The sequence below is a fragment of the Cervus canadensis genome, chromosome 8 (assembly GCF_019320065.1).
Source record: "Cervus canadensis isolate Bull #8, Minnesota chromosome 8, ASM1932006v1, whole genome shotgun sequence".
Classification (NCBI taxonomy): domain Eukaryota; kingdom Metazoa; phylum Chordata; class Mammalia; order Artiodactyla; family Cervidae; genus Cervus; species Cervus canadensis.
The window spans coordinates 53,188,031-53,211,046 of record NC_057393.1 but is presented as its reverse complement, the minus strand read 5'-3'; the positions used below and the strand labels follow the sequence as shown (position 1 = coordinate 53,211,046).

Genomic DNA, 23,016 nt, shown 5'->3' with positions numbered 1-23,016 from the left:
CATAAATAGGAGATGTGATTTGTTATGAATTATGGAAAACAGGGTGAGAATTTTGAAAGGATAATCCTTAACAGACGACTCACTATCGAATAGAATGTCACAATTTCTCATATTTGAAAAGGCTGATTATGGAATTGCAAAGAAGATAAGTTTTAACCTAAGTTTTTCTCTTAAAAATTTGCACATTGTATAATGCAGTATGCATCCTTAAACTACATACTTATTTCATAGAAAATGCAAGTGCTTTTCTTAGTCATGCTTTTGTATTTTCCCCTAGACTGTTTCTTAGATTTTGTCAACTTCTGTGTATAAAAATAGGATGCATATTAATGTTTCATAAATATTTGTTAAGTGTCTTTTCAGTAAATGTCGAAAGTCACAAATATTGGAAATAATGGTAATAATAGAAGTGACAAAAATGGCCTGTGCATTTGTATTGTACTATATAATTGAAAATTTATTTCTACAACTGTTATATTTATCCATAATTAATCATTTGGATAATACTATAAGGAAGATATTTCCCAGTTTAATGCAATTGAGGAAACTCAGCACAGTTAGTTTATCATAGTTGAAGAGGGCCATAGCCAGAAAGAGTCCCAAGCTTTCTGATACTAGAGACCAGGTTAATAAAATCCTACAATAGCTGCGTGATTAAGTTTCAATATCTACAAGAAGAGCAGAACAATTTGGTAAAAATACATGGATTCTTCATTGTCTTTCAACCCTTGGATGGCCTCTCATGTTTAGTTTCAAATTCTAGGGAAGAAAATAATCATATGTAGGCCACTTAATATCTGTGAAATCCTGTAATAGACCATTTAAGAATAACATTTTAAAAAATTATCATTCCTAAATCTGCAAAATCAGAGAAGTTACTTAATTTATCAAAGTACACACAGTAAGCAATGGCAAAACCAGCATTGGAAGCACTTTTCATTATATCATAACTTATAATATCTTTCATTCCAAGTACATGTAGTGTTCTGGCATCTACCATATACAAAAAAATAACTGCTGTCTAGAAATGCCAATATGTCTGCTCTTGTTTAGTCACTAAGGCATATCCAGCTCTTTTGCAACCACATGGACTGTAGCCTGCCAGGCTCCTCTGTCCATGGGATTTCCAAGGCAAGAACACTGGAGTGGGTTGCCATTTCCTTCTCCAGGGCATGTTCTCGACCCAGGAATCAAACCCACGTCTCCCGCGTTGGCAGGTAGATTCTTTACTGCTAAGTCACCAGGGAAGCTCCATGATTGTTCCCCTTATCCCACAAGACAGCATTTAAAAATTAGTAAGTTCAGTCAGTTCAGTCACTCAGTCATGTTCGACTCTTTGTGACCCCACGGACTGCAACATGCCAGGCCTTCCTGTCCATCACCAATTCCCGGAGTATACTCAAACTCATGTCCATTGAGTCAGTAATGCCATCCAACCATCTCATCCTCTGTTTTTCCCTTCTCCTCCCACCATCAATCTTTCCCATTATCAGGGTCTTTTCAAATGAGTCAGTTCTTCGCATCAGGTGGCCAAGTATTGGAGTTTCAGCTTCAGCATCAGTCCTTCCAAAGAATATTTAGGACTTATTTCCTTTAGGATGGACTGGTTGGATCTCCTTGCAGTCCAAGGGACTCTCAAGTCTTCTGTAACACCACAGTTCAAAAGCATCAATTCTTCTGCGCTCAGCTTTCTTTATAATCAACTCTCACATCCATACATGACCACTGGAAAAACCTTAGCTTTGACTAGATAGACCTTTGTTGACAAAGTAATGTCTCTGCTTTTTAATATGCTCTCTAGGTTGGTCATAACTTTCCTTCCAAGGAGTAAGCGTCTTTTAATTTCATGGCTGCAGTCACCATCTGCAATGATTTTGGAGCCCAAAAAGATAAAGTCTATCACTATTTCCATTGTTTCTCCATCTATTTGCCATGAAGTGATGGAACCAGATGCCATGATCTTAGTTTTGAATGTCGAATTTTAAGCCAACTTTTTCACTCTCCTCTTTACTTTCATCAGGAGGCTCTTTAGTTGTTCTTCACTTTCTGCCATAAGTGTGGTGTCATCCGCATATCTGAGGTTATTGATATTTCTCCTGGCAATCTTGATTCCAGCTTGTGCTTCATCCAGCCCAATGTTTCTCATGATGTACTCCGCATATAGTTAAATAAGCAGGGTGACAATACACAGCCTTGACGTACTCCTTTCCCAATTTGGAATCAGTCTGTTGTTCCAGTTTCAGGTCAGTCCAGTTCTAACTGTTGCTTCCTGACCTGCATACAGATTTCTCAAGAGGCAGGTCAGGTGGTCTGGTATTCCCATCTCTTTCAGAATTTTCCACAGTTTATTGTGATCCACACAGTCAAGCTTTGTAACATATGTGCTTTAGTAACACAGATAGTAAACCAAACTGCTCAAGAGTTTTCTTAGATTTAAGAGTTTAGATAGAAGACACTCATATAGAAGGTCCAACTCTGTAAACTCTTTAAATCTATTTTTTTTAAAAATAGTTTAGTATTACACAAAACTTCAATAGTTTTGATAACTGCTAAAAATTTGTCAGTCTTCATACAACTCAAATATAATCACCATATATATAAAGTAAGAGACTTAAAGGGATGAAAACAATAAACAGTGAATCACAACCCTCCTTGGAAATATGTTAGGTCCTTGGCTTCTAGACTTAAGAATTATAACTAAAAGAATAAACTTCTGGATTCAGAACACTGGTATTTGACTTCTAACTTCTTTCCATTATGGCCTTAGAGAAACTAATCTCTCTATGATGCTTCCACATCTGTAAAAGTGGGTTACAATTTCAGATATAAAAACCAAATGAAATATTCTTTCAGTGAAATATTATAAATAACTAAATATAATAATTCCAGCTTCCAATGACCTCTCAAAGGGAGATTAAAGATTTGATAAAAATACAGAACAAAAACATTAAAATATTCCAAACTATATAAGGCAAGAGGAAATAACTCAGATTCCAGCTTTAAGAATAGAAACACTTTGAGGATGATTAAGTTGCTACAATACTATCCTATAATCATATCTAGTTCTAGTTTATCAAATGCCAGTCATTTTTTGTATAATCTGTAGAAAGCAAACTCTCCTAAATTAAGTTCAGTTTCCCCCCTGCAAAATTCAGCACATGTAAAATAGGGACTATATGCATTTCAAGTTCTTTTCAATTTTTTGCACAAAGATTTTAATTCACTGTTTATTGATTTATGTAAATCCTTAGCCTTCTTTATTTTCACATCCTATCCAAAGTTAATAGCATTAGCTTTCTTCATATTATATAAACTAAATAGCCAAATGTGTTTAGAGTCCACATGAGATAATTTATTATAAGATTTTCTTGTGATAAACTCTTGTAAAGTTTTTTGTTAAGTGATAAAGTGTAATCAATGACTAAATGAGTATTTGGTCTCATTTATTATCATAGGGCTAGAGATAATCAATATGCAAAAGAAAAATAAAATTACTGCAACCAATTTTTTATCAGAATAAGCCACTGTGATTACTATAAGTATTTTTTCCAATTAGTTCAACACTTCAAAGAAGGAGAACAATTTTCTTCCTGCTTTACCAGAAAATTGGACCTATTATTTTTTTACTATGCCATTAGTGACTGTCAAAATTCTTAGTTTAGTATAGAACATTGTGAATATAAATTCTCTACTAAAGGTCCCAATAGCAGAGTAAATTCCTTTAACAGAACTGTATTTGGAAAGATGGGCAGTACTTCAATAAAGTAAACAAAGCACAGGAAATAGCATTTTCACTTTTTTCCAGAGAAAAGTAGAGTCTACTACTTATTTCTAAAAATATGGGATTCCCCAAGCATTAGCAGCTAATACATGAAAATTAGAAATCCCCCTTTATTTAAGAAAATAACATTTAACACAATAGATTGTAAATTCTCTAGAACTTACAGCTAGAGTAAGGCTTTACAGCTAGAGTAAGCACAGTCTTCTAAGGGTAGAGTGGTACAATTTATTTAAATCACTAGGTCCCAAGTCCAGTCACCAGTAGTACAAAGAAGTGGGTGGAAATGAATTGCTATTTGTTAGTTTAGATTCTTTATTAAGTGCAGGGTTATATGTAACTGAATAAATGGATGAGTGAGTGACTGACTGTGTGCCTAGCCCACCTGCACTGACCAGTTTCAAATGCTTACTGTGTTTATGTGAAGGAATGTAGAAGACAGTTTGCGGTCTCATTACGTCAGTGTTGTGGGATTCCTGCCCCTTTCTGTGTCACCTAGTCACCTTCTGAGAGTCACAACTGACTTTTTTCTCCTTCTATATTCTGCAAGGGAGGAAATGAGGTGACTTTTACCTGTTTTGGAGCTTCCTTGGTTAAAAAGTACTGGGTCTTTTTGTCCTGTCCACATGCTCCCCAACAAGTGAACAGAAATAGGAGATGAATTCAATGTACCAGCTTGACTGCCTCCCCGTTGGCCATTAGCTATACTTCATAGCTAATGACTTCACTTTCAAATATAAAACTACTTCTAATTTGCTAGTTTGCTTGTCTGAGACCACCAAATTCTGTATCTCATGACACTGAATCTGAATGTTATGGTGATTTTTTTTAATGCTGAGTATCATAACCCCCAATCAATTAGTCTTTCAAACATACTCTTAGAAAATAATTACTTTCTTCTATAATTGTCAGATTATCAGTTCAATTATTAAATTTGAGATCAAAATAATGCGTTGCAGCTTAAATAAGTGGAAGTTTGCCTCCTTCTCACATAGGAGTCCAAGACTAGGAATCTAGGACTGATATTATAGAGTAAACTCTTTTTTGCATTTTGTTTTGCAATCCTTAACATGTGGATTCCATCTCATGGTCTAAAATGATTGCTTCAATTTCTATCATTGTAGTTGCCTTCTAAACAGGGGAGAGAGACCAAGGAATTCATACCTGTTCTCTTCAAGGGCAGCACTTAGAAATGGTACACATTATATATACTTATATTTTATTGGCTGAAACTTAGCTGTAGAGCTACATATATTATCAGGCAAGGAAGGGAAATAAAGTCTTCACTTTGGTGACCATGTTCTACTAAGAATTTTAGTACAAAGGAAGGAGAATGGAAAGTGAGTACTAATTAGCACTAATCATTTTTTCATATACCTAAAAGCAGAAAAAATCGGCAACTGGGACCCCTACCTTTCACAATGGGCAAGATAATAAAAGAAATGTTGAATTTCCTAATGTCACAGACCAAGAATACCAACTATCATCTCTACTCTATCCTCTGTCTGAGCTGAAATTTCTTGGTAGATTTAACAAAACGCTTTTAAATTATGTGGGTATTTAGAGATAATAAAAGCAGCTCTAAATCTTTTATTTCTGATAATTTAAACATTTCTTACTCTTTATATTTGTCTTAGCTATGACTGCAGGGCTTCCCAGGTAGCACTAGTAGTAAAGAACCCATCTGCCAACACAGAAGACATAAGAGATGAGGGTTCGATCCCTGGGTCAGGAAGATCCCCTGGAGGGGAAAATGGCAACCCACTCCAGAATTCTTGCCTGGAGAATCCCCATGCACAGAGGAGCCTGGCAGGCTACAGTCCATGGGGATGCAAAGAGTCAAACATGACTGACGTGATTTAGCACACATAACTATGTCTTCCGGAGAAGGTAACGGCACCCCACTCCAGTACTCTTGCCTGGAAAATCCCATGGATGGAGGAGCCTGGTAGGCTGCAGTGCATGGGGTCACACAGAGTCAGACACGACTGAAGTGACTTAGCAGCAGCAGCAGCAGCTATGTCTTCTTGACTAAAATACAACCAGAACAAGAGAATCTGCTATAGGACTGTGATTGATTAATTCATGAGTTACACAGTCACAGCCATCAGGAAGTGACCAAGACTCATAGCAGATCATATTCCATCATAAACACACTCTTTGTACCTCTAAATGGTCTGTTTCCCCTTCTTGGAGATAATGTCAGTGGCCTGAATGTGAAACTGGACAATTTTCTCAGTACCTCTTTTACTAAGCCAAATCAAAAATTAGTCCTGAAATCATAATTTGACAGAGCTGCCACACATTTCCAGCCCTAGCATGCAGTTTAGTAACCATAATCCTGTGAAGTAATGATCAGTTCACACATGAATGAGAGCAAACACAAATGCCTTAAATTTATCACCAAAATTTTACCAAGTAATAGTGTAACAGTTTATGAATGGAGCATCTAGTCTCCCCATCAAAGAGACTCTAGGAAAGGAATACCACAGATTTCCTTTCCTTAGAGTGTCAACCCCCAGGCCTTCCTAGATTTCATGTCAGCAATAATTTGCAGCTTCTCACAGGTTTTTCCCATCAATTCTTAAATAAAATAAGAAGTCACTCTTTCCCTCTTTCAATATCCACGGCTCCCTCGACCACTTTCTTGGCAGTTTGTCCTAGTGTTACTCTGATACTGATAAGTCAAATTGATGAAGCATTGACAGAACCAGGCATAATTTTCATCAAAATGCTCATAAATGTTTATTTAGTCAGGAACACTTCTTTAATTCACTATCATACATAGGGCACGGGAATGAGGAAGGGCAGAAAGCTGAGAATAATCTGTTGTCAGTCTATTGGAAATGTATGTGCCACTTGCTTCAGAGGGGTGTGGAAAAAGTGACACTTGTTTATGGAAAGACTTAATACAGCATGTGATTTGAATAGAGACACTATCCAGTTTAGAATCAAAACACTAAATTTCATATAAGTTCAGAGAGTATTCTAACTTAGAGTCAAACTCAACTAAGCATTATCTTCTATTATTACCTCCAATTCATTTTATCCCACTTCTAGATCTACTACTGGGATCCTGAATAAGGAGAAGACATTGAAAGAACATATGAGCTGGGTTGACAACCTTCTGGATGGCCAATCATGATGCAAAGAAAGGGCACACAAGGAGCTGAGACTGTGAAACAGTCTTGTTACCTGGAATAATAATGAAGATTCACAAATGTCTATAGAACTATCTATATGCCAGAAAGTTACAGGGGTTCCAGATATCCAAGGTAGCTACATATAATGCCTAAGATATTTTTTTTTCTAATGATACCCCTAATATTAACTCTTTGCTATTTCAACATACATGTAAAAGATTCTTATCATATCCTAGTTTTCAAGTATCTTGAAATGCCTTCCTCAAATGACCTTGTCTTTCAACTTATCTCAGCCACTCATTCCCTTAAATCATCCCCAAAATGTGTATACAATACAAATACATACACAAAATGTGTATACAATACATACACAAAATGTGTACACAATACCATATGTATTATATGCCTAAGACCACACATATGCCTTGTTCTCTTTCAATACCTTCCTATAATGGTATGTATTTCTGCATGGGTGTTAGAAAACCCCAAAGGAAGGGAAGAGGCAGGACTGGTGTGGTAACATACAACTGGACAGTAAATCAGAAATAGTGCATAATTTGACTGAAAAAAAAAAAAAAACCTGCTGAATCAGACTGAGTATTCCTGAAGGTGTTGAAATGAGAGCTCATGAAGAAAATTAAATTCTGTTAGAAAAATAGAGTTTCAGTTGAGTACACATCTGTTTTGTAGCTGACTATTATTTATTTTTGTTATAAATTATATCATCCAAATTAGCTAATTGGACCAGATAGTCCATATCCCCAACTACCCTCTTCATCAGCTACTGAGGAATTACATAAGACTTCAGAGATACTCTGTAGCATTCTCTCAAACAGAAAAATTAAAGGAAGAATGAAAAGAAAAGAAATACTAATGGACAAATGTTGACTGTCTTCTTTTCTCACTAGCCATCAGTATGTAAAACAATTCAGGTCTTAGACTTGACAAAGAAGATCATCAGCTCCCCTACAAACCACACAGGGATTCCTGGAATCTGAGCAGAGGGTTTGAGTCCAAGATGCATTAAGGTCAATTATGCACAAATAACCAAATTTCCCCAAATTTCTTAAATTCATCTTAAATCAAGAATCCACACAGACACTGAGACTCAGATATAAAGTCATTAAGTAATTGTTCTTTAATATAACTCATAAATCATTGGAGATTTTTTTTAGGCTGTGAAGAGTTTTAAGTTTTTATTTTATATTGGGGTATAGTTGATTAACAAACAATGTTGTGATAGTTTTAGGTGAATAACAAAAGGACTCAGCCATACATATACATGTATCCATTCTTCCCTGGCCAAAAAAATCATTTTTCAATGATAGAATATTCCTCTCAGAATGGTCCTGAAGTAATCTGGGGTCCTTTGGAATTATTACTCTCCTCTTTTATTAATACCCATTTCCCCCTCATGTCTCAATGACCTTAGTAGCTTGCTTACTGCCAGTTTTTGCTAACATCACTTCTGCCTTAATTGTTTGGAATTCCAACCTAAATGTAAATGATGCTTTCAGTGTCTTTACCTGCTACTTCCTTAACATTCTCTCCTCCAATGATCCTCTGGCATTACACCTCAGTCACTCATCCCCTTGGTCATACATGTTAGATCTTATCATTATAATACCAGTTACCACTCCATAATCTGTGTTGCACTCTGAGCATTCTCATCAAGTACCTTTTTTCTTTTTCCAACTCATTAACTCTAGTAAAATGGTTTACAACTATCCTTAATCCTCCTTTCCTAGATATAGTGCATGGTCGAGTATATTGCATATACACTATTTTCTACCTCTCCCTGTTAGAATGTAAGTGTTACAAGAGCAAGAATATCTGTCTGTTTTGTAATAGATCTCACCCAAGCAACTAGAAAAAAATGCCTGGGACATATTAAGCACTGAATAAACATTTCATAAATGTATGGTTAACTGAAAGAAGAAAATATCTTGGTTCTAGAACATGGCTTCCCTTTTAATTTTTCCTTTCCTTTCCTTGGACACTAAGGAATAATTAAAATCAAAGCTGTCTTAATGTTTCTCCCTAGCTAATCAGGACACTTCCTGTAGAAAAGTGACAAAAATATAACTCCAAAAAACGAGTGAAAAAAGAGTGTATTGGCTTCAGTTAAATGGGAAGATCCTGGAGGAGGTGTAGGAAATGGTTTCAAACACAGTTCCATTCAGGGTTTTCCATAAATTTATTAAGTTTCTCAATTTCTTGGGTATATTTCTTTCTGAAGGTTGACCTAATTCTTTCCTAAGACATATGGGCTTCCTTCATGTCATCAGGGAAGCTGGCTCTGGCAGCTCCAAATTCACACCCTGTCAGCCTTATGTCCACAGAGCAGGAAACAGTTGTTCCCACTGGCAGTCTCAGAAATGTCTAGTGAAGTGCTCTGGCTGTCCAGAGTAGAGCTACTGTCTACCTTTTTGCTGGGCTGTCCAAGTTCAGAATAATCTTCATAGCTTTACCAGGACTATGGATTTGGAGAGAGGTGATCCCTACAAGGAAAAAATGCTAAATAAACACCACAAAGCATTTACTTTATATCACATTCCATTCTCTTTTCCCCTTATCCTGTCAACTGGGATGCTTCAGAGGCCAATTTCTGACGGTACAAATCAGCCAAAAAGCCACGTATAGGAAAAGATGATCAGGCAAGAGAATTCTAACTGGAGCCAAAGGGTTTAAACACAGTGAACTTCGTCCAACCAATGTTATTCAGAGATTTCAGGCTAGCTATTTTTTTTTTCAATTTAGTATAATAAACATTCTAAAAGAAGAATGTTGGTTTTATATGATTGATAAATAAAATAATATTTTTAAATTATTGCAGTTTTACTCATTTATATTATAATTTCAACTTCATGTTCATATACTGTTTTTATTCATCCATCAAATAATTCATCTGTCTGACCATCAGATAAGAGGAGTTATTCCCCTCATCCTATGTGCAATGCAATGCACTATGCCAGTAATGAGAATGCAATGAATAATAATATATGTTTGATTCAAATTAACATAAATACTTAATTACATTTGCAAAATTCCACTTATATAATCAGCTTACTAAATCCATGATTACATAGATAGATTTTGTATTTAGTTTCAAAATTACCATAAATAACATTTATAGAAAGTTAACTGTGTCAGGCACTCTATTAAATACTTATATGAATTACTTCATTTAATCCTCACAATTTTATGGGGTAGGTGCTATTATTACCTCCATGTTTATATAAGTAAACTGATAAAAACCCAGGAATCTGTGATATAGGTCTCATGGTTAAGAAGAGGTGGAATTAGAACTCAAATCCACTGACCTGATTTCAAAGATAAAATTTTTCAACACTCTGTACTCTATCTTAGCAAAAGAGTCAAATCACATTTAGTGCAGAGTGACACATAACCCACAAAGATCTTAATACAAAAAATAATATTTTATTTCTTTAAAAAAAGTAGTTTAATATGACTTACATACACAGTTTCTAACTATAAGGGTCCAAGTGGGACTTGTGAAACTGTCAACTTATTGTTGACAATACTGTAGTCAGAAGCAATTGTAGCAGTGTAGATTCTTGTTACAAATATTTTGTATTCAAGGGTCTTAGTTATAGCCTACCTAGGAGTACAAAAAAGATAATTCAAGTAAAAGGAGAGTAGGACACAGAAGAGATTGGGTCCTATCATGGAATCAATAGCAATAGTTCAGTTCAGTTGCTCAGTTGTGTCTGACTCTTTGCGACCCCATGAACCACAGCATGTCAGGCAGGTCTCCCTGTCCATCGCCAACTCCCGGAGTCCACCCAAACCCATGTCCATTGAGTCGGTGATGCCATCCTACCATCTCATCCTCTGTCGGCCCCTTCTCCTCCTGCCCTCAATCTTTCCCAGCATCAGGGTCTTTTCAAATGAATCAGCTCTTCACATCAGATGGCCAAAGTATTGGAGTTTCAGCTTCAACATCAGTCCTTCCAATGAACACCCAGGACTGATCTCCTTTAGGATGGACTGGTTGGATCTCCTTGCAGTTCAAGGGACTCTCAAGAGTCTTCTCCAACACCACAGTTCAAAAGCATCAGTTCTTCTGTGCTCAGTAGTAATAAGGCTAGAACATTTGTTTTTATAGAGATAGGAGGAGAGACACATGTATACACCATGGAAGAAAGAGTATGACCAGAATAAAAGTTAATTCTGAGGATATTAGTGCTCTGAATACAGAACAGATTGGGCCCTATCATGGAACAAATGGTATTAGGACTAGAAGAATTTTTATCGTCTCACACTTGGTAGAAGTGACCTACAAAATTACTAAGTGTCCAGGGGACATAGTGGTTGTACAGGTGTGTGTGTGTCTGTGTGTGTGCATACATGCAGAAAAAGAATGAGACAGGAAGGACAGAGCTATTACCAGAAAGTAGAGGACACAAATAGTGAAATGTATAAAAGATGCTTCTATCATATATGTTTTTTCTGTCGTTCAATTTCTCTCTTAGTTTGGTTGTTTAGTTATTGGTCTTAAAATATATTTCCATTACCCTGACCTGAGAGAGAAAGTACTCTTTTATCATGTATTCATCTAAAAATCATGATATTATTTTCATATATTTTCAGAGTATCAAAACATTACAGTTCATATACTTAATATTTTATACCAGAGTTTAACCACAGTTAATATGAACTAATTTTTAGAAATATTCACAGTGATGAACCACAGAGACTGAAGTCCCAAAGACTAATTCACATTAAATGCGCATACTGCATACCTTGGGATTCAAGGTGTAGGTTTATATTTTTACCATTTTTAATTAGAGTGAAGTAACATCAACAAATATTTATCCAGGATTTAAGAGTTAAACAGGCACATTTAATTTTGTCATTATTTCCCAGGTAATCAAAGCAGATTAGACTTAATGACAAAGATTGATTAAGTACTACTTATAATTTCTAAAAATTAAAATTAAACAAAGATCATTTCTCTTTAACTGAGAAATAAGGATGAAGAGTGAGAAAAATCTCTATGAAGGTTATACAGGGGAGGGACCAGGTATGTGTGTGTGAGCAAGTCAGGCTCACAATTGTGCTTTTAACCCTAGAATGCACATGTTTTCAGAACAATTTCAGTCAATTTCAAAGGCAAATGAACACAGAACACAAGCTATCATTTAAATGCAAAAAAGATTTCATTAGAATTTTTATCTCCCCTTTTGGTGATGTGACAACACGTCAGTGATACGGATTAAAGGAAATGAAAATTCCACCACAGAAGCCAGCCAAAAAGCCTCTTTGCTTTGGAGTGTACTCATTTGGGTTACAATTTCTATTATGCTTCTGTTTTAACATTACATTTGAGTTTCATCTTATTAAGTTCATTTACATTAGTATGAAAGTCAGTGCAATAATAGAATAAATTATTTTGAAATTAATGTTAAAATACTAAAGACTCCAAGGCAGCTTTGATGATTAAAGTTGATTATAATGGCTAAATGTTGACAATATAATACATTCTCCAATTATTTCTCTGAATATTGCAACTCACGATCATTTCTTTAACTTCTTGTGGGTTATTCTTTGTGTTCAAAACAGCATCTCTGAATATACATAACCACAATCTTGGGGCAGGCAAAGCAGAAATCTACCAAGATCAATAAAAAATAATGTGGATATCCAACTCAAAAATAAATGCTTTGTTTTTATTTTTATAAAGATATGTTAAGAGGATAAATGTGTAAATCAGAGAATAGTGTAGCCAAAGAGTATAGAGATATCTGATTCAAAATACTGCCAAATTTAGAAATTTTTATGTGTTATATCCATTTTGGGGGATTGAAAATGGATGGTAAGAGGACACTTCATTAAATGTTGATGTGTTTTTTCCATAGAAACAATCATTATGCTTTATCAACCATATTTACCTCATGATGGAGCTAAAAGGCATTACTGTTACTGTTCTAAAAGTAACAAAGGCATTAGATTTAAAAGTAAAAAAGTAAAAGTAACAAAGGCATTTACCTTTAAAAGTAAAAAAGGCATTACATTACCATTACTGTTCAGGAGAAATTGTACCTGAAAATTCAGCACACAACACAGATGAGGAGAGAGACAAGGAGTGAGACCAGTAGAGAGACAAGGAAGGTTTCATGTTCTCATGCCTGGAAAAATTGGGCAAATTAGACACATGGACAGGTATTCCAGGCAAAAGGCAGATGTAGGTGGTCAGAGCTCTGCCAATTTACCAACTTGTAAGAAAACCATTTCCTGCAGCACATAAGGTGACTGTGGGACTGTAACAAGCCATGAAGATGGAGAGATCATCAGGAAAGACAGTCCATGAAGGGCAGGGATATATATTAAAGCCTTTGAATTTGATATGGGACATAATCTCATCCCACTAAAAGATTTAGGCATGAGAGTAACATAAACACGCTGCATTTATAAAGATGGTTCTTTCAGTAGTTTGAGAAATCTTATTGCTGTCTGGTAGAACTATCTGTGATGATATACAGAAATGTTCTGTCTGCACTATTTAATATGGTAAACCATACATGTATTAAGCATTTGAAATGTGGCTAATGCTACCAAGAAACTGAATTTTTCAGTTTATGTAATTTTAATTAATCTAAATTGAACTTTGAATAGCCACATGGGGCTGGAAAAACCACATGGGGCAGTGCAACTCTAGAGGCTAGACTGACTTTATCCGAGGTTATCAAAAGAAAGCAGTTGCAGAAATTTAGGTTTCTTTGTGCTCACTTTTATTTTCTCTAAATATAAGAACTTAAAAGGAGAAATGATTTGTCAAATAATTGCACCCCATTTTACTGTTCTCTTTCTTCTCTGAAAAATCCTCCATACTGAAACCTGTTCTCAGAACTCTCAGGACTAGAAGGGTTGATAACAAGAAACATGTATCTGAATATCATGACCTGGGGTTTGATATTCAATCCAAATATATATTTAATGAAAAATATAATTTAATATATTTAATATTTAGCACTGGCAGGTTAAATCCTTGAAAATTAAACTGATCGATTAATTTAACATGTATTTTTAATTCATTTGAATATTTGCTGAGTACTATTTGTCAAACAGTATGCTAGATGCTGGGGATAAAGTTGTGAGTAAGTCTGAATTCCTAGAAATTCACAATCCAGCAGAGTGGGCGGATTATACACAGAGCTAATCATAATACAGTGAATGACATATGGTGATGGAAATTCAATAAAATGATCACCACACCAGAAACATGGAAGTGCTTAATTCTGCGTGAAGAATTAGGGGTAAAATTAACTCAGGAGTTGACTGATATTGAAATGAGAATTTCAAGGTGAACTAGCAGGTGGGGAAAGATAAAGGATATGAAGGTGGTAGGTGAGTAGGGGTGATTGGAAAAGTGAAAAAACTGCATAGAGTTGAAAGAGCATGATTTAAGTATGAAAACCAATTACTTGTCTTAAAAACTATATATAAACATTTATGCCTGGAAAACAGGATGATGAATAAGGTTGAAGCTAAAAAGTGACACAGTGTGTGAAAGTGACAGACATTGAATGATTTTTCTTTTGAATGCTATAACTCAGATTTAGATTTTTAAGGATCTGGTAGCATGGGGGATTAATAAGTGATGAAGATTAAAATAGGCTGCATAAACCTGAATATGATTGGACAGATTTTTTGAGGCATTTAAAATTTTTAATGTGGAGGTCCATAACTAAGGTCACTAAGGGCTTCCAGTCTTGAAAATCATGTCAAGTCTTCTTTTAATATGATATGTTTTGTTTTTCTGGCTCATCAATTCCTTAACACTCTTCTCTCCAAATAATTTAAAACTCCACAACACTCTACAAGCGAGAGATCAACCTGAGACCCAGTAGATGAGCAGTAAGGGATACAGAGAAAATAGGGGTGACTGCTGCGTTTGTGGCTGGAGACAGTAGAAGCTGATACTACTAATGAAAATGGGGGAGATGTAGGAATAGTTGAGATTTTGGATTCAGATAATGGATTCAGAGCCATTCCTGCTTCCAGCCACTTTTTATCTTTTCAATAAGTGACAGTAAGGATTACTCACCCTCTTACCAAGCACCCTAATGCCCTAGTGAGTTTAGTCTTTGTGAGATGATTACTATTACTATACATCCATCTGACTGGAAATCACTATCTTTCCTATCTTCAAGCACCTTCTAGCTGCATGGAGGAAATTACCTGGACACACAGTAGTTTATTTGTGTGGAAAATACTTTAGCATACCTGACAGAGAAGTCTGGCTTAATGGTTTTCTTTCCAAGTCACTTTGCTCCAGGAAAGTATGTGTAAATCAGTTACTAGCCCATGAGTTTTTTAGAAATGGAAAATGCACTTTTTTCACAGAGAAAGAAACAGGCAAATGCATATTGAGCTGGAATCAGATGCTTTGAGTAGCTCTACCTTTTCCTTTACCTAAACACATTTCTAGCAGTTTCCAACTGGCTTACTTCACTCAAATGAATTTAGAAATGACCGATATTTCACAATCGATAACTGATCTCCAGAGAATTCTGCCAGGTTTCTTTTCCTCTGCCAACATACATAGTTCACATGTCATGACTCCCCATGGCTCCTTTGTCCCATTTGAATTTCATAACTAGTTATTGATTATTCTTCTTGGCATTGATGTATAGCCTGATAAGCATACAGTGAATGCTTATTCATGGGCATCAAATACAGCCAGTCCTAGTCCCAGGACTGTGCTTACAAAGTCTACTGACTCCCAAACAGAACAGGAGAGCAAACTGTGACATTTCAGCTCATTTTTAACTTCCAAAAGTTTATATTTCCTAAAATTGTATTTCTGATGAAATAACATCATAAATTCTACCCTGGATATGAGGCTTGGGCTACAACATACACACACTGCAAATGCATTCAGTGCTCTGGGGCATGTTTGGAAATATTGACTGCATTTAAAAACTAAAGCAAAAGAAAAAGATGGCTCCTAAAGCCCAAAGCCACAATATTGTTAACTTTTGAAGGAAAATAAAGAAAAATAAAGCTATTTAATGCACCCTAAAATTCCATGTAACAGTACAGGCTAATGGAGGTCAAAAGAGCAGGAGAAAGCCCTAAGGTGTTCACTGAGACTTAAGGGGATACTGACAGGGCATCGCCCCAGTGATCTCACATAACTATGACCAGATCAGTTGCCCTGGAGGTCTGTGGTTTCTTAAAATTTCCTCTGTGGCATCTCCTCTCCTAGACTCTCCATCTCCTAGCCTGGGATTATTGCTGCTTTTATCAGACATTACCACTTTGAGAACTTCTGAAGATACCATATCACCTGTGGGCTAATAACTGGACTCAGCTGCCATATCACATAGGGCCTAAGAGTACAACAGGGTCCAGTACTCTGGTGTCCCAGAGATACAGGTATGATTGTAGATGTGCCCTGATGAGAAATGGGGAATACCTTTCACCCTTTAAGACATTCACTTTTCTGTGGATGTCTTTGGTCTCCGTATCTCAGGAGTTTTTGTTGTTGTTTTTAGTGAAACAGCTCTCTTCATCTAATATTCAGTCTACCTTTCTTCGCAGTGATCTACAGTGAGTCCAACAGGGACCTGCCTGAAGACAACTCCTAGTAGGAGATAGCAAGTTCTACCCATCCCCGCTTGTGCAAATCAGAGTTTCTTATGAGATTATGTCCTGGCTTCGCCTTGGATGAGGAATGTGACTTTGACCAGCTATGGTGGACATATCTGACATATGTCACCAGGCAGAAGAGTTATGACATCCAGCAGTGAACAGCCTAACTTCAAACAAGACCCTAATTACTCAGGAAAAGGCAGTGAAGCTGGTGAATGAATCATCTGACCACACTCAAGGGCAGATTTCAACATAAAATACCACCTTTTCAAACTGATTATGAGCTTTAGAAATTAGGACTAAAATGTCATTGAGAAGATCTTATGTAATCTTTTTAAGTAGCATATATCTAAAGCAGTGAAAATATGATCAAGGTTATTGGATTTCGGTTGATCAAAGTAATTTTAATCCCAGATGCACTGAGATAAGTTTACTATCAAAATTAATCAGATGATTAAAGAAGATTCTGAAAACACTCTCTAAGTGGTCATAATACTTTTACTTTACAATAGTACCTCTCTAGCTAGAATAGAGCAGTGGGAAAACAGGAGCTGGGGTAGTGTTGAGCTAGTCCTCAAAATTAAATTCTGGTTTTGACATTTGCTGACTATATATAAGTTTTCAAACTTAGGCTCAAATTCCACTATTAACAAATGGGGGGGTGTAATTCTTACCTTGTATGGTTTTTGTTAGCAGGAATAATAAAAAATACAAAATGTCTTGCTTTACATTCAAATAGATAGTAGTTGCTCAATAAATACTGTTACTATACTTAAAAATCAATACATAACATGTCATTCTTGATCTAGATGCCAAATCTTCATTTGTTTCTCTTTCCTTAATCTTCTCTCTTATGAAGTAGGCTAGTCAGTCAGGGCATGGATAACTACAGGGAATGAGAGAGTAAGAAGTAGAATTAGACTCTCTTGTTGAAGAGAGAACATGGAGTGGGTAGAGAAAACAGAAGGGTGGGTACCTTCAATGTGAACACAATATCCAAAATGGTCATCATCCATAAATCATAATTCAGGTAAGCCCTTAGTATCACGGGCCCAGACAAAGTGACCAATTGGCAGCCATCACTGTTAGCTGGTATTGGAATCCAAGACACAAACCTGGTTTCAAGCTCTGAGCAGAGAGAAGATGAAGCACTAGGCAAAAATTAGAGGCCCAGATCCTTCCCTTGGTAATAAACAGACTACCAAGCCAAGAGATAAGACAGAGAAAAAGTCAAAGTCCAGTACTTGAAAACAGATGCACAAATGTGATCTTGATTGAGCTGCAGATGCATGAGGTGGAACCATCTGATTGCTTCCTGTAAGATATGAGGGAGCAAGTTGGTAGCACCTACTGTCCTGGGGGGGTGACCTCTGGACAAATATAAGGTATCAGACCATGTCGTATGGTCTAGCATATTAGGAAACCCAGGAAAGAACTGCTAAATTGAGTATATGAAACCACAATCAAATATAGCAAATCTGAAGGAAAAGACAAGGACTGAAGGATAGAATGGGTGACTTTTGCAATCACTAAGTCAATGAAAGGGGAGCACAGTGAAGTTAAGGAGCAGGACAGAGGAGATGCTTTCATTCTTAGAGGGATGTCTCTTTTATAGGGAAATGAAACTCCAGCTTAATAAGGGAGGACAGCTGATTAAAGGAACCATATGTGACTGGAGATGAGCTGCTTGATGCTAAGACAGTTCCTAAGGACAGTGTAGTTTTAGGCAAAGGAGAAAGAAGGGCATAGATATGGAGAGGGGTCTGATGTGATCAAAAAGCAGCAGAGCCTGTTGTTATTCCTTAGGTGCCTAACCAACTGTTACTATCTTTAACTTCCCAGTCCCAAGGTCAGGGCATCACACAGAGAACTAGACATGGGATATGAGATTCCATCCTTCACTAAAGTGACACCCAGAGCAGTAACTACACTGTCTGAGGCATAATCGGTCCATCTAACAAACAAAAAAGTTCTCCCTACTTCACATGATTGTGTAAATGAGATCAGCATCTCTGAACCACATGGTAAATGTTAAGTCACTATGTAATGTTACTATGTGAGTTGTTTTGTAGAAGGTAATTTTCTGAGCAGTTGGACACTTAGAGCCCCAGGTCCAGATAAAATACCGGAAGGTGACATTGGGAATGCCTCCATTGTGAGTACCCAGTCCGTTCCTCAGATGAGAAATTGCTCCGAGTCTGGCAGGTGTCACATAAGAGGGAGGACGATCTGGCAGCCTCTAAGGCATCCCTCACTTCCCCACCAACCACTGTCGTGTAGGCACTCATGTCATCACACCATCTCCAAGTACAAGGAGCAGAGACCCTCTCCCTGTGTACCTTCCAGCTACCAAGGCCCACACAAGTGGTGGGAGCTGAAAAAGGAGACAAATCAAGGTGAACTCACAGATGTGAAAAGCAGCAAACTGAAATATCAATCATGTTTCCCTAGCACTATGAGAAGCACAGTTCATTTGTTACACCTCAGATTACTTTAAACCAGATGCTCTGTAGGAATGCCATAGAGCAAAACTGCACAGAAGAGTCTAAATGTGACAGTCTGCATCACAAAATAAAATAATCTGGTGCTCCCAAGGACAATGAGTCAGAAACAGTTTACAGGGGAAAAAAAAAAAAAAAACCAGAAAAGGAAAGGTTTTCCTTCATTTGATGTTTTAAGAAAGTTTTTAGTCCAGAGCGTCTCAAACTTGAGTGTGCCTCTAGACTACTTGGGACCTTATCCAAATGTAGATTCCACAGGTCTGGGAGGTGTGGGTGGGGGAGATGCTGCATTTTAACAAGCTCCCAGGTGAGGCTGGTAGTAGGAAGGTACTAGACAATCAAGATTGAGGATCTTAAAGTAGCTCTTATGACTTCTACATACAGATGAGAGAAAACTGATAGGAAGGGAAAGAAGATACCATCTTATAAAATGAGTCACTAATATCAAAACATGCTTGAAAAACACTTGATGTTTGATGTTCTCTTATGATACTTACTCTCCTTTGAAAGTGTTCACAATTCATTTGTGAAGTCAAGATACATACACACACACATAGACACATAAGCATATGAAGTCAGAACCACTGTGTACCCAGGGTGAAAATCAGTATAATGCACTGAGCTAACTTTTCCCTCAGAATTCTTATCTGCTAAAGAAACAATAGAATTATTCACTTTATGACAACTCTGAAGCTTCTATGTGAATGGCTGTCACAAATAATAGCCCTCAATAAATGGTTGCTATTGTCAATAATGGTAGTAACATTATCAGTAGACTTTGAGTTTCTCAATTCTCCTCAATATTTTTAATCTTATTATGAAAGTGAAAGTGAAGTCGCTCAATTGTGTCCAACTCTTTGGGACCCCATGGACTGTAGCCTACCAGGCTCCATGGGATTTTCCAGGCATGAATACTAGAGTGGGTTGCCATTTCCTTCTCCAGGGGATCTTCCCAACCCAAGCATCAAACCTGGGTCTACCTCATTGTAGGCAGACGCTTTACAGTCGGAGCTACTAGCTTTCTGATTAAAAGTCAATAATTTTCTTTTAATTTGGGGGGAAATATAGAAAAATATATAAAATGTTTGAATTCATGCTTAATCCAATTATGAAAAGATGTATATTTTTAATACTCCCATTTGTGAAAATCCATGCAGTATCCATGTCAGATGATATTATAAATATAATATAGTATAAATTTGTGGTTTTAAAATTAAAGTTATAGTGTATATTTTGTATCTTAACATAATCACAAAATATAGCAAAAATTTCCTATATTATAAAATATGAATTTTTATAATCAATTTTAAATGTCCCTTTCAGTGCAATACTATAATTTATTAAAGTACTCAATTATTACTTTTATCAGATGTTTAAGATGTTTTCTAATTTTAATATTAAAATTACATTATAATGACTGTTCTTGTAAACATTATTTGTGCACACTTTGGTTATATTATGAATTCAGAAAAAAATATTGCTGAACTAAAGGGTATGTGCATTATTAAAGGTTTTGATACATATTTTCAAATTAGTCTGCAAAATAATTTACCCATGTCAACTCCCACAGGCAATAGGGCAGCAAGGGGGAAGCATGGGTATGGGGTGCTGGGGTGAGTAGGAGAAGAGGGGTTTTAGAGAGGGAGGTCTGTAAAGAATGGCAATGGCTTTGACTTCCACCATAAGCAAAATGGGCAGCATAGAAAGTTTGTAAGGAGTAATCTAAGTCTTTAATAAATCTTAGTATATGTGCTGCCGAAGCGAGCACTCTAAGTCTTTAATAAATCAAGAACCAAAGTTTGAAGACCATGAAAGAGAGCATTATAGTAATTCCAATGAGAGAAGGCCAGGGCTGCAGGATGGAGATGGTGGATAGACTTGGGATTCTGGATTTAATCAAAGGCAATGACATCAGGATTTGCTGAATATGAAGGGGAAAATGGGTAATGATGAGTTCAAGTTTTTTAGTATGAGAAAATGGGAGATGTGTCACTTCCTGAGTAGGAGAAACCTGTGGGTGGACCAAATGGGCTGGGAAAGAAACTCAGCCACTCAGTTTGGTCAAGTCTGATTTGAGATGTCTTTGAGATACTAAGTGGGCAGTTAAATTGGTAAGACAGAGACTCTGTAGTTATTAGTCTAAATTGCTCCTCAATTTCTTTTTGAGTTATGGCTATTATTTATCCTAAAGTGCCACTTTTCTATAAAATAACTCATTTCTTTTTATTAACATAAATTTATACACAGAATTATCTTTTTATCTTTCATATACATTGTTAGATGTTCATATAATTGTAAAGGTTTTTTTCCTTCTTTTTTCTTGACAAAGCTAGTTCACAATTAGCTGTGTTCTTATCTGTCTTCTTAAGTAGATGTAGATATTTCTAATTTTTATCATTTCTATTTACAAATTCCTTAATCTTCTCTCTATATTTACTGATGTCTCTGATCTGTTTCTTCATGTTCTCTTATTCTTCTACCAACTATTTACACTGAAGGTTTAATATATTTTAATGCTTTTTGCTTACCAGTAACATTTCTAAGGTTGTGGTTTGTGTGTTTGGTAAGAATACACGCATTTTTATGCACATGGTTCATATTTTTGTATTTTGTAGTTTCTTTTTAATATATTCTTATCTGATTTATCCTTTGACCAAGCACTTAATTAAAATATTGTATGTTGTTCTTTTTTTTTTCTTTTTTTTACAGCAAACATTTGTTTTTATTTTAAAAAATCCCTTTTGGTAAGAGCTTCCCTAAGCCACCACAGAGACTGGGCAGCCGCCAAGGGTCCCACAGTTTTCACCTTATCTTCTGCCTTCTTTTGGTAGGGGATGGTGGGGAATGGGTGTGGTGTCAGGCAGTCTCAGAGGCGCCCCATCCTGAACCCCTGAGAGAGTTCACATCACTAGCAACATGCCCTATGGCACCTTGCCGGGGGAGGTGGGGGGATCACCACAGAGCCCCTAGGCTCAGGCTGTTGCCTTAGGCAATCCCCTTTGTATAGCTTCAGGTGGACCCAAAGAGGCTTTCATAGCCTCCCAGGCCTGGTCCTTTGCTTTGGTTGAGAGCAGGGCAAGATCCAGGAGAACATGGCCAAGGGCTAAGGGAGAAGAGATTGCATTTGAGATACCCTTTGGAGTCTGGAAAACACCTGGACATCTTGGGAAGGAAGGGCTGTGGAAGACCCCATTCACTTTTTCTTGACTTCAGGGGTGTCATATTTCCTCTTGCTGGAGTTCCACAACTGCAGGGGTATGCCAAAGGGAGAGAGAGTCAGGACCCCAAAGGTCATCCAGTTCAGGAAATGGAGGGAGAATCCCCTATCAAACTCCCACTGAGCCAGGGATCTTTCCTGTCCAGTTGCACTGGTAAAGCCCATCACAACAGACCCATCCTCCTGAGCCAAGTAAGTAATAGTTGCTGAGGTGAAGGGAAATAACCAGTCTTGAGATGGTGCAGGGCCACCATGTGGGAGACGCTGCTAGCAGGTACAGTCTGATCCCATTTGACACTGAGCATCCCAGAGACAATGTCAAAGAAATCTTCTAGAGGGAAAAATTCATCAGATAATTCCACATCTAATACATACAGCACTTGAGCCAACATTGTATACATTGTACTGTGAGGTCAGGTCTCACCCTTCCATGGCACATCGGTGTTCAGCAGTGATTTAGAGGCCAAAAGCTTGGCTCCTTCCCCTACCTGAGTGACAGTAAATAGATCCAAAACCACCAACACCAGCAGCCTCATCATGGGCACCCCCCAAGCCTTTTGGGTGTCAGCAAAATCAGAATCATATGCTGTTCTTTACAAATTTCTAAATTGTATGATTTTTAGGTTATGGTTGGTTATTAATTTCCATTTCTTCCAGGCTATAAAAACCGTGCATTTTGCAATGCTGAATTTTATACTTTTTGGGTGTATTCTTGAGAATAAGACACGTTAACTGATATGAAACTAGACACAGTAC

General features: G+C 36.8%; 1 pseudogene; it reads right to left on the bottom strand.

Annotated features, from left to right (window-relative positions):
- Positions 1-22,236: 22,236 nt before the first annotated feature.
- On the bottom strand, positions 22,237-22,796 carry LOC122446798 (annotated as a pseudogene).
- Between the last annotated feature and the right edge of the window lie 220 nt (positions 22,797-23,016).